Source organism: Spermophilus citellus, assembly GCF_964194105.1.
Source record: "Spermophilus citellus genome assembly, chromosome: 12".
In the NCBI taxonomy this organism is placed as follows: Eukaryota; Metazoa; Chordata; class Mammalia; order Rodentia; family Sciuridae; genus Spermophilus; species Spermophilus citellus.
The window spans coordinates 80,610,820-80,621,731 of NC_138198.1; the positions used below are offsets into that span (position 1 = coordinate 80,610,820).

The 10,912-nt window shown below is 42.9% G+C and overlaps 1 pseudogene across 1 annotated transcript; it reads right to left on the reverse strand.

Annotated features, from left to right (window-relative positions):
* Positions 1-2,572: 2,572 nt before the first annotated feature.
* Positions 2,573-3,362, reverse strand: LOC308631946 (large ribosomal subunit protein eL8-like; annotated as a pseudogene). Its single transcript has one exon. The product of its transcript is annotated as a large ribosomal subunit protein eL8-like (transcript).
* Positions 3,363-10,912: the final 7,550 nt, after the last annotated feature.

Below are 10,912 nucleotides of genomic sequence, written 5' to 3' on the forward strand. Positions count from 1 at the left end.
TTTTAGAAAATAGCATGGAATCAGAATGAGGGCTGTCATTTCTATCAATAGTGCCATATGTGGGCCTTGGTGAGTCTTTCCTACCAATCCACAGTTCCCCAACATCCGTGGAATTTAACCACCTTTGTTGTAGCTAAAGTGCCATCTTGTGGTTCTGGACAGTATTAGTTACCAGAAATTGAACTGTTGTGAGCCTTTCTCAGAATATCAACATTCAAAATCTTTTTTGGTAATCAGTGAAATCCCTGCATTCACAGGGCATGGTATAAGTGTTTTTAGAACCCTTCTGCATAGGTAGGAGTGAAAAATACACAAATAACATGTAAAGAGGAGGTCAGGCTTAAGAACTGATGAGAACTTTGGGAAATCTCTGTGGCTTAAGGAAGAACCTGTTCAATCTTTCCCTGGTCCTACACAACCAATTAAATGGGTAGGTCAGGATAAAGAGCCATGTGACATTTTCTATGTGACAACAGTAACAGTAAATATAAGACCTTTCAGAATTGTCAGTGACACTTAAGACCTGATGCTTGGCTACCTGTGGGAAAAGAAATTTCAGTTTTTTTTTTTTTTTTATTTAGGGGATTTAAGAATCTATTCTTGAGTCTGGGGTGCAGCTCAGCTGAAGAACATTTACTGATATGCAGTCCCTGCATTCATCCTTAGCACTGCAAAAACAAAACAAACACCTATTCTTTCTTTGTTTTCTGAAAGTTCATGCTGATGTGCTTCCCAGAGCGTTTTTTCACACATTAGATTCAATAGTGAATGAGCCTTTCCAAATTGGAAACTCCTTTCAGTCCCAATAAATCTTAAATTGTCTGATCATTTTCTCCCCTACATTTTCTCTATTCTAAATTTCTGAAATGCCTATCATTTGTTTGTTGGACCCTCTGGAATGATCATTGAATTTTCTAACTCTTTTTTCCTACATCTTTTGTCATTCTTCTACTTCTGGGATATCCTCACTCTATTATCTGACTTTTCCATTTCAGTTTTTAATTTGTTTCTCAATTTTAATATCTCCTGGTGAAGGAAAAATGTACAGTGTTCTTGTCTCGTGAATCACTGAAGATCTGATTTAAAAAAAAAAAAAAAAACTTGTATTCTGTTTCCTGTCTTCTCTGAGTCAAAGTTTATTTGTCTGGTTTCTGTCTTGCAAATTAAGGCAGATTTCCTCAAGTGTCTGGTTGTCCTTGGCTACCTTTGTTAAGGGTAAGTCACTCACAGAGTTCTTCAGAAGCTATGTGTGTGCAAGTGTGTGTCATGTACTGGGCAGTGGGCTTCACTTTGTTGTGAGTTAGGCTGGCCATTTCTCTTCTTCAGCAGACTTTTATGGACCTCCCAGCAGTGCAGGTGAAGCATGCTAGCCTTTGAAGGTAGTGGGCCAGGGGCCAGTTCAATTAGGTCCACTTTGGAAGTGGTCACTGTCCAAAGCAGCTGGCCATTTCTGTACTTTCCTACCTGCCTTCCCCTGGTTTGCTGGTTAAAAAACATAGTTAATAACGTGCTGGGTTCAATCCCTGGCACCAAAACAAAGCAAAACTCGTCAACAGAGTCAAAAGGCAACACAAAGAACAGGAAAGATATTTGCAAATCACATATGTGATCAAGGGATTATATCCAGAAAATATATAGAACTCCTAAACCTCGACAACAGAAAACCAAATAATCCAATTTAAAAATGGATTTCCAGGGTGGAGTCTTGCTTTGTGGTGTTTTGCAGTCAGCAAGTTGATATCTTGGCAGGTCACACCCATCTTAGGTGCTTCATGGGAACTCTGGCAGAGCTTGAGGGAGAGGTTCACCTGCATCCATGATTAATCCCTGTGGGGGTGCCATGGGAGATTCCCAACACCAGACTTATCCCTTCGTTAGGCCACTATGTGCAACAGTCCACCTAGCCCACAGCGACTCATGACATGCTATCATACAAAATGTCTCATCATGAGTTATCCTAGATGTTAACCTATTGGAACAAAAGCTTCTGTAGAATAACCACATCGTGTCACTATTTAAGTCATAAAGTAATATAAAACTGCTTGCCACAATTCCAGTAGTTTGCCTCACTGATTCCTTCCCTGGAAAAAGAAGTGACAGGGAAATAGGTGAGCTCAGTGAAGAAGGCAGCAACAGTAGAGATTTGAGCCGTGGCTACTCAATGGACCCTGCAGAAGGGGTCTGGCAAGGGCTGTGGCAGGTGGCATGTAGGCCTTGCTTGCTTCCAAGTCCTGAGCCTGGCTGGGATCCTTTTTTTTTTTTTTTCATTTCATTTCATTTCATTTCATTTCAAGAGACTTGACTTTACTAGATCATATATTATCAGTATAAATAAAAGCTTTATAGACTCACATTCATCCCTACCTTAAATAAGGCAGTGACTGGTCAATCACAAAATATGGACTTGGTTTCCAAGTATTTTACTGCTAAGTACAGCCTTTTAATGCAAGTTACACAATGAGTTTCTAGAGCTCTCACACTGTGGGGCATGTGCTTGCTACTGCCCCCAAACAAGTTTATTGCCTTCAGCTCAAGACACTGGATGAATGTATAGAAATCCAACAGCATATCTTTATCCCAGTTTAGTGTAGAGTTCTTAGGCCTTTGCCTTTTCCAGCTTTGAAATGTGAGCCATAGATTTTGGACCCAGAACGTTGCCTGCCCAGTAGTGATGGATCTCATCATATCTGTCATTGTAGTTGGTTCCGATAACTTCCACCAACTTAGCCAGAGCTCCTTTGTCTTTGACTTAACCTGTGTGAAGGCAACAGTGTGCATGTCTTCCTGTGCACCCAATGTCCCAGCCTGGCCTTCCCCTTGATGAGGCAGTAAGAAACTCCCATCTTGTGACAGAGTAGGCAGGAAGACAATCAGCTTAAGGGGATCTGTGTCATGTGCAAATGACTATGAGCTGAGCCTTCTTGTTCTCCACTAAGGTGGTGACAGTATTGACCCCTGCTTGAAGGACCCGGTGGTCTCTATGTGGGGACATCCCCATTGCCAGCAGCCTTCTCAGCCCTGGCCAACAGCCTGTGCTTCTTATGCTTCATCTCTGGACTATATGTGGGCAAGCTTAAGCAGCTGGTGGCTGTTTGGCAGTCTAAAGCCTGGGTGAACTGGTTAATCGCAAGAGGCATTTTTAGCTACTTTTAGAGAATATCCCTTCACTGCTGCAGCCGGATGTAGCAGGGCCATTTTACAAAGTGGGTAAGGACCCTTTGGGGCTGGCTGTTCTATCCATTGCCCAAGTTCTTCAGCCTCTTCTGAAACAGTGGGTTCACCACTTTCTTGGCTTCCTGCTTGTTGACCACGACAGGGTACAGGGCCACCTTCTTCCCCTTGGCTTTCTTTCCTTTCAGCATCTTGGACAGCTAGAGGAGAGAGCAATTGTTTTATTATTTATTATTTGAATTATACTTCACAAAAAGGCCCTTTCCACCTCCCACCGTGGGCCATCTGGTCAGAGGTGGTGATTTTCTCTGGTGCAGACAAAGTCCCAAAGAAGCAATAGCCACGACGTGAGAAGTGAAGATAACTTATTGGCAGGAGGCACCAGTGTAGCCCAGGTAAAAGACCTTTATGTTATCAACATTTGAAATTGCCACTAAAAATCAAACAGAAATCGTTTCCTGAGGCATTGCACTATTAGTGTCCTTGGGAGCCAGAGCTGGAGGATTATGTGGGAAGTGACACCCTGATACAAGGAAGGCTTCTGTTAGGCTTTAGATGTGAGGTGTCCCCCAAACACACATGTCATGCAATGCAGGAATGTTCAGAGGGGAAATTATTAGATTAGGAGAGGTGTTACCTCACCCGGGGAATAATACTTTTGATAGGTCAATAATTTGAAAGGATTACTATACTGGGTGATAACTGTAGGTAGGTAGGGTGTGGTAGAGGAATTAGGTCATGGGCGGGGGATGTATTTAGAGTTTATATTTTGTGCACTCTCTGCTTCCTGGCTGCCATGAGCTAAGGCACTTTTCTTTGCTATACCCTTCTATCATACTCTATCATACTGTGCCCCTTCACCTTGGACCTAGAGCGATGGAATCAGCAGACCAGGGACTGAAACCTCTGAAACCATGAGCCAAAGTAAACTTTGGCTCCTCTAAGGTGTTCTTATCAGGAATTTTGGTCACCATGATGAAAAGCTAATGAACACATTTCCCCACCATTTACATGAGTTCTCCACCTGGAATGGGGTGTAGGAGGAGCCCACAATACCTGAACCACCTTCTCCCATGACTGTGTACTTCATGCTCACTTATAAGATGATGCTGAAGGGAAGGAAATGCCACCTCAAAACCACCTCTCTGACTCTGTCCTCCATAAAACCGCTTCTCATCTCTGATGAGCTCTCTACTGCGGATAGTGCCTGAATAGAAATAACTCATCTTCCCTGTTTACTTAGGGATCTAAGATTTCAACCTCCACTACTTACAACTAGCCCATCATTTTATGTGATGCCAAAGAACACGTAAAGCTGATGGACCCTATGTAATAGTGGATTCTCTCCCACGCAGTGAGGGGAGATTCATTTACAGATGACACCAAAACAAACACCAAGTGACCAGCATGACTCTGAGCAATTAATGCAAAGAAACCCCCATGGGTTATGCTTGCCAGCACAATCAAAGCACACCTGAAAGAAAAATGTTAAATTTAGTCATTAGTTCACTTATACTAGTCAGGTGTGCCACCCAGTAGGCTACAACATACAAGTAGCTTGAATGCTGTGTAACCTTCACAATGTAAACTTCAGTTATTAGAAAATATCTCACCTTGATTTTTTATTGGCACATTATGTTATATACAATAGTGGAGCATGTTGTTATCTCTGTGTATGAGCACACAATATAACAACATAATTTGGTCAGTTTTATGCCCAATACCTCCTTTTGCCCTCCCCGCCCTCCCCCTTCTGCCCTTCCTCTTCTCCAGTGGTCTCCGCTCTATTCTCCTGAGATTTCAGCTCCCTTCCTCTCCCCACTTTTTTCCTCTCTAGCTTCCACATACGAGAGAAAACATATATGACCCTTCATTTTCTGAGTCTGGCTTATTTCATTGAACATAATGATCTCAAATTCCATTCATTTTCCTGCAAATGCCATAATTTCATTCTTTATGGCTGAATAAAACTCCATCATGTATATGCACCATATTTTTTTATCCATTCATCTATTGATGGACACCTACGCTGGTTGCATAACTTGGCTAGTGTGAAGTTTTGTGCTATAAATGTGTACTGATATAGTAATTTTAATACTCTTGGATAAATACTGAGGAGTGGTTGGGGCACACTGGTTTTTAAAGTTCTCAAATTTTAGTTTATTACCACAATAAGCAGAAGTTAGATGTAACTATCAATTATCTTAATATTAGATTTATATATTGAGTTAACTAGGCATTATATTATTTTGTAGGTATTGTAACACTATGAATCTCATGTTGTGAATTTAGGTTTGTAAACCATCTCAGTCATTAGTTACCCAGGAAGATTTGGCAAGGATCTTGTAGTTCTGTAAATGAGCACTGCCCAGGGATGTGGCCAGCTCTTACCATGTGGCTATAGCCCATATGGTGGGCCCTTCTGAATTTTCTTCTCTCCTCAGTTAAAGGAGGGTGAGCTAGCCAGATGGTCTCAATGATTCAATGATTCCCATCTCCTGGAATATCTGTCTCACCTTTGTATAATCTCCACCCACACTGTACCAAGGTGGTCAGTGTGACCAATACAATAGAGCATATGGTAGAAATGACTCTGTCACTGTGGCCTCCCTCCCCTTGCCTTGCAATAGGGTCATTCACTCTGGGTGGAACCAGTTACAGTGTCTTAAGGACTCTCATACAACCCTGCAGAGAGGCTAGTGGGCAGTGGAGGCCCACCCACACCACTCAGGGGAGGGCTCAGATGACTGCAGCACCATAAAAGACCTTGGGGCAGAATCAGCCTGCTGTGCCGCCCCTGATTCCTGACCCTCAGCCTCAGGACCTGTGTGAGAAAACATGTTTGTTGCTTGTTATGGTTTGGATCTGGAACATCCCAAAGTCTCTTGTGTTGAAGGCTTGTCCCCAGTACAGAAATGTTCAGAGGTGGGGCTTTTGGAAAGTGACTGAATCATGAGGGCTCTGAACTCCTCAATGGTTTAAGCCATGGACAGCCAGAAGAACTATTGGGAGGTGGTGGAACTTGACTGTAGGAAGTAGGTCACTGGGGTGAGCCCTGGAAGGTATTTCTTGTCCCCTGCTCCTTCCTCTCTCTTTCTGCTTCCTGGAAGCCATGAGCTCAGCAGCTGTCCTCTGCCATGCCTTCTGTGATGATGTTTCTGTTTTGGAGCCAGCTGACTGAAACTTTGTTCTAAGCAGCCAGGTTTGGGGGTAAATTGACACATAGCAATAGATAACTAACATAGAGCGGTGTTCATCTGTGAAAGGCTCCACCCTTCCCCCCCTCTGCCCCCTCCACTCTGTCTCAGGCACACAGCTCACAACGAAAAATGTGCCCTCTGCCCACTAAGGGCACTGAGAGTTCCTATGGGGCTTGGGCCATCCCCTATCACCAGGCTTTCTTTCTCTACTAGCACAGAGCCTGCCCTTGGTAAATGCTCAGTAAGTGTTTGCATAGTAGATCTGGGTATTTTTGTTTCTTCCACAGAGCCTGAAAAATCATGCTTAGCTCATAGTAAGCACTCAGTAGATACTGTTGATCACATAAACAACCTGCAAAATTTATGGCCAGTTCAAAATTATCACCCACCCCTTTGATACTGTCATTGATCAACATTGTTCATCTGATAATCTGAGCATAAAAGTATTTTAAAATATATAGTACTTGTCATCCAAATTAGTATTTATAATATAAAATCAGAGCAACTATAGTTGGAATTCTACAACCAGGAGAACTGTCTTTCATCTTTTCCAGGAAAACATACAAAATTTAACATACTTTATAAGCAAAATCACCTCAGCAAAGATTGTCCAAACTACAGTCATCAAGAAAGAGCTGGGTTCTGTCCTTTTGAGGGCAGTAAAAGAGAGAAAACATGAGTGGCATTTCTAAAGCCTGTCACTGTGAGAAGCTCACTTTGGTGGCTGTGTGTGTGTGTGTGTGTGTGTGTGTGTGTGTGGTGACAACAGGCATGGAAAGGATCCAGTCAACTCACTTCAGTGTCCACTGACTGCCTGCTGTGTGCCACATGCCATGACAACTGAGGTACCGAGGGGCAGAAAGTAGGAAGATAGCATGACAAATCCAGATACACACTAAGCTCGCTTCCTGCCAGGCCCTGTGCTGCTATTTGCAGAGCTCCCTATGCAGTGGGAGAAACAGACATGGACACTGAACCACCCTGTGTAACAGCCATTTGAGTAAAGAGCCTCTTCAGTGGGACACAGTACAGTGCCACCAACAGCTGAAAGATGCACTTCCTTCACATGCTCAATCAGCTGACAGTTGCTGGGCACCTGCTATCCAACAGTGTCCCTGGCACACACGAAGTGGACACACAAAGGTGATTCAAGACCAATCTTCCCACATGGAGCCCACGGTGTAGCCAGCGAGAGTCTTGTGACTGGATCTTATAGAATAAGGATGGGATGCAAAATTTTCTAGATGCGGTCAAAGAGGCATTTGGGGTCTCAAGAACAGGGTCTAAAAGGGCAATGAGTGGCAAAAGACTGCAAGAAATGTCCCTGTTAAAGGAGGTGACAGCAGAGATTTGGTGAACACAGCCTGGAGCAGGCGAGTTTGAGAATCACCTCTGAAGCAGTAGCAAGGCTGCCACAAGAAGACGGAAGTGGGTTCCAACATGGCAGGTTCCACATCCCTGACCCACCAAGGAAGCTGAGGCATGGCTAGAGTGTAGCCGCAGGGGTGCAGGGGCTGTGCCCTTGTTGTTCACCTGAGCTCAGCACTGAGCCTAGCACAAGCAGGCATTCACTGACTGGACAAACACCGGAGGTGAAGCAGTTTATAGAGAGTGGACAGGGGCCTGTGGAGGTCCAAAGGCGGTGTAGAGAAACAGGCCTGGCTCTCACAGTGCTGCCTTGGCGCTCCTCTCTGAGCAGCACACTGTGTTTTCAGAGCAGACTGTGTAGTTTGATATGTAATCCCAAACCAAAGTCAAGATTGAGTTTTCTATGCAGAATATCAGTCCTAGTGGAGATGAAAAAAATATTGAGTATTAATATCTTCCTAAGAACTCTCTAAGGAGGTAACATTATCATTTTTAAAATATTTTTTAGTTGTGTTGGACACAATACATTTTTTTTTACTTATTTATTTTTATGTGGTGCTGAGGATCAAACCCAGCACCTCATACGTGCTAGGCGAGCACTCTACTGCTGAGCCACAATTCCAGCCAAGGAGGTAGCATTATTATTCTATCAAGGCCAACCTGTGGGATATGTGTGTGATGTATAGTCCCAAAGGCTCCACCTCACAGAGAAGGGTTTAATGCTCTGCTGTTTCATCCTGAAATTCTTGATATGTTTCAAACAGGGAGAATATTTTCACTTTTAACATTTTACAAATTATGTAGCTAGCCTGAATCTCCATTTTAAAGAAAACCAGAGAATTACTTTGCTAAGTACCAAAACTAAGAAGTGTTTATGTGGGAACAGGACCCCAGGCAATCTGCACCTGTGGCCACTCTCCATCCCTTCACCACAATGCATCCCATAAGAGAAAACTCAGTAGCATATGGTCCTTTGTCTACTCTTCATGCTCCAGACTGTAAGCTCCTGTAGGCAGGCACCATGCCACTTTATGCATCAGTGTACATGTCCTGAGTGCTTTACACAGTGCCCAGCACACTAATGGGCTGAGTGAACAACACACACACCTATGTAAAGCTAAGGAAGAGTGTAGCAACAAAGAAAGATTTCACAAAACGTAAAACTGACTCTAAGGAGCTAAAACCTTTGATTCACAGAATGGCCACATCAATGTTTCTAGCAGCTCAATTCATAATAGCTAAGGTATGGAACTAATCTGGATGCCCTTCAACAGATGAATGGATAAATAAAATGTGATATATATATACACAATTGAATATTACTCAGCCATAAAGAATGAAATTATGGCATTTGCTGGTAAATAGATGGAACTGAAGGCTATCATGCTGTGAAATAATCCAATCCCCCCAAACCAAAGGCTGAATGTTCTGACATGCTGATGCTAACACACATGGGGGATGGGTGCAAAGAAGCTCATAAGACAAAGGGGATGGGAATAGAAAAGACAGTAGAATGAATCAGACATAACTTTCCTATGTTCATATATGAACACACGACCATATATGAACTCCACATCATGTACAACCACAAGAATGGGTTCCTAATTAGAATAAGTTATACTTAAGTATGCATAATATGTTAAAAAGGTTACACTCATGTATGTATAATATACTGTCATGTATATTTAAAAAGAACAACAAAAAAAACTAGATTAAAAAAAAAACGAATATGGAGCTCAGTTGGTAGAATACCTGCCTTTTATGCACAAGGCCCTGGGTTGCTGAGAGCCACAGCCAAATCGGAATGACCCCTGGCATTTTGCCAATAGTATTGGTTGAGAGGCGAGCCATTAAGATGATGCTGGATTGATTCAATTGTATATTAGACCTTTACTGTCCGCCTCAGGTGCCCGCTACTTTGGAGTTCTCGCGGGGATTCCTGGAGAGTTCGAATTGGTTGATGAAGTTCTGGTGGAGGGAGTTCCGATTGGTGTGTGGTGTGTCCCTGAGGAGCCGCGTGGGTGGCGTTCGGGAGAGTTCCCTGGGAGTGTGTGTGGAGTGTGCTGGTGGAGTTCAGAAATAAAGTTTGTTCCTGCTTGAGTGGCTCGTGATTTGTGCCCAGCCAGACTGCGGCATTTGGTGGCCCATGCAGGGGACGCCTGAAGCTTGGGAGTAAGTAAAATTGCTTGCCCCTGAGAGAAGGCAAGAGAATGGGTGACCATTTCAAAAAACAATGTGTTCTTGTTTTGATTTCTTTTGTTTTTATTTCAAGCTGCCTATCCCTAGAACTTTCTCAGGCAAACTGGGAAAAATGGTTGGCTCAAGGTTTGAAGTTGTTTGGCCCTGAGGAAAAGATATAGACAGACCACAAAAATACATTTCAAGAAAATAGGAAAATTGATACAAAGATTTTTTGTTTCATTATTTCAGTTTTGTTTTGTGTTATCTTCTTGGGTTGCGTTATCTTTATAGTAGATTAGAAATTAGTAAAAAACAAACCAAAAGAGTGTTAAATAAATTGTTAGAGGCTCAGACCATGGAGAAAGACATTTTAGATTAAGTAAAAGAGAAGGTCTCTCAAGCTAGTCAGACAGAAGAAGAAAAATTAAAGGAGGAAGAACTTTCAGGGAAAAAGTTACAACAGGAGGCTGCTACTAACATCTTTCTATCACCAGAGGGCATAAGTGTCCAACCAACAGCTCCACCTATAGAGACAACATATGCTATGGGGCCCCCAACCCCCATAGTTGATAGATGGGATCCTGAGACAGGACCTCAAAGATTAGCATGCCCTGTATTTGAGCATGCAAGAGGGCAGCAAATTCACCGTGCTTTAGATTTCAAAACAGTGAAGCAGTTAAAGGAGGCTGTAACAACCTATGGTCCCCAAGCACCCTTCACTGTAAGCATGGTCGAATCAATTACCAACTTGGACATGGAGCCAGCAGATTGGGATAGCATGTGCTAAATGGAAGACAATATTTGTAAAGGAAGGTTGCCAATGAGGAATTTTGCACGGAGATGGCCAGGCGAAATGCAACAGCCAGTTACCCTCAAAGAAATCTAAATATGTTGTTAGGAAAAGGACCTTATGAGGGTCAAAGACAACAAATTGAATATGATCCTGCTATATATTCACAAATTGCTGCAGATGCAGTTAGGGCATGGAAGAC